This window comes from Austrofundulus limnaeus, unplaced genomic scaffold, assembly GCF_001266775.1.
Source record: "Austrofundulus limnaeus strain Quisiro unplaced genomic scaffold, Austrofundulus_limnaeus-1.0 Scaffold465, whole genome shotgun sequence".
In the NCBI taxonomy this organism is placed as follows: Eukaryota; Metazoa; Chordata; class Actinopteri; order Cyprinodontiformes; family Rivulidae; genus Austrofundulus; species Austrofundulus limnaeus.
This window is the reverse complement of record NW_013952867.1, coordinates 254,937-256,675: the sequence shown is the minus strand read 5'-3', so window position 1 is coordinate 256,675 and position 1,739 is coordinate 254,937. Positions and strand designations below refer to the sequence as shown.

The window sequence follows — 1,739 nt, the reverse complement described above, 5'->3', positions numbered from 1 at the left end:
CATGTTATTATGTCATCATGTCATTATGTCATGTTATAATGTCATCATGTCATTATGTTATGTCATGTTATTATGTCATCATGTCATTATGTTATATCTTCATGTTATGCCATCTCATATTATGTCATCACGTTATGTCATCATGTTTTGTCATTTATGTTATGTTATGTCATCATGGTATTATATCATCATGTCATGATTGTCATAGTCTGTGTTTATTCTCCTTAGTTTTCCTAGTGTTTTCTATGTTCCCCAGTGTGTCTTTGCCCAGCTGCCCCTCATCACACTGCTGATTACCCTTGTGTTTCTCCCCAGGTGTTTTCTGTTCCCTCATTAGTTGTCAGTGTATTTAAACCCTGTCCTGTCTCAGTCTTGTGTCGGATCATTGTGTTTGCTGTGTTTGTTATGGTTCTCTGTGCTTTGTCCCCTGCCTGTGATCCTCGTGCTTCTTGTAAGTTTGCTGCCATCAGCCCTCTTTTTGTTATTTTATTAAACCTTTTTGTTAAACTTTGAAACCTGCCTGCGCCCTGGGTCTGTCTCGTCACCATACTCCTTCAATGATATGATATGTCATCATGTTATGTCATTGTGTTATGTCATGTTCTTATCATGTTATCACTCAAGTTATGTCATCATGTCATTATGTCATGTCATCATATCATGTCATTGTGTTATGTTATGTTATGGCATCATGTTATGTTGTTATTATGAAATCATATCGTGATCATGATATGTCATGTTATGTCATCATGTCATTATGTTATGTCATGTTATGTTATGTCATGTAATGTCATCATGTCATGTTATACAATGTTATGTCACTGTGTTCTGTCATGTTCTCATCATGTTATCACGTCAAGTTATGTCATCATGTCATTATGTCATGTCGTCATATCATCTCATGTTGTTATGTCATGTTGTTATGTCATCATGTCACGTTATGTTATTATGACATCGTATTATCGTGATCATGTCACGTTATGTTATTATGACATCGTATTATCATGTGATCATGTCACGTTATGTTATTATGACATCGTATTATCATGTGATCATGATATGTCATGTTATTATGTCATCATGTCATGTTATGTTATCAGGTCATTATGTTATGTCATGTTATGGCATCATGTCATGTTATTATGACATCATATTATCATGTGATCATGATATCTCATGTTGTTATACAATCATGTCATGTCATGTTATGTCATGTCATTATGTTATGTCATGTTATTATGTCATTATGTTATGCCATGTCATTGTTATGTCATATTAGGTCATCATGTAATGTTATGGCATGTTATTGCCATCATGTCATGTCATGTTATATATGATCATGTCATGTTATGTCATCATGTTATGTCATCATGTTGTTATGTCATCATGTATATAATAATTACAATCTTGTGTAACACACTTCCAAACCTGACCCACCCCTCCCAGATTTAGTTTTAACATATTGTAATTTTTCAGACTTGCGTTGATTCTTTCAGAGCCCATCTGGTGACATGGAATTTAAAAAATAATCACCTGGCCATGACATAACATGTGCCCACGCAATGACTAATGCGTGCGCATGCAATAATAAATGTATGCCATGAGATAATTAACGCATGCCCATGAGATAATTAATGCATGCCCATGAGATAATTAACGCATGCCCATGAGATAATTAATGCATGCCCATGAGATAATTAACGCATGCCCATGAGATAATTAATGCATGCCCATGAGAT

General features: G+C 34.7%; 1 protein-coding gene across 1 annotated transcript in view; it reads right to left on the bottom strand.

Annotated features, from left to right (window-relative positions):
• si:dkey-119m7.4 (organic cation transporter protein) overlaps nt 1-1,739 on the bottom strand; it is a gene marked incomplete at its 3' end in the record, with an annotated part of 35,870 nt that overhangs the window by 15,213 nt on the left and 18,918 nt on the right.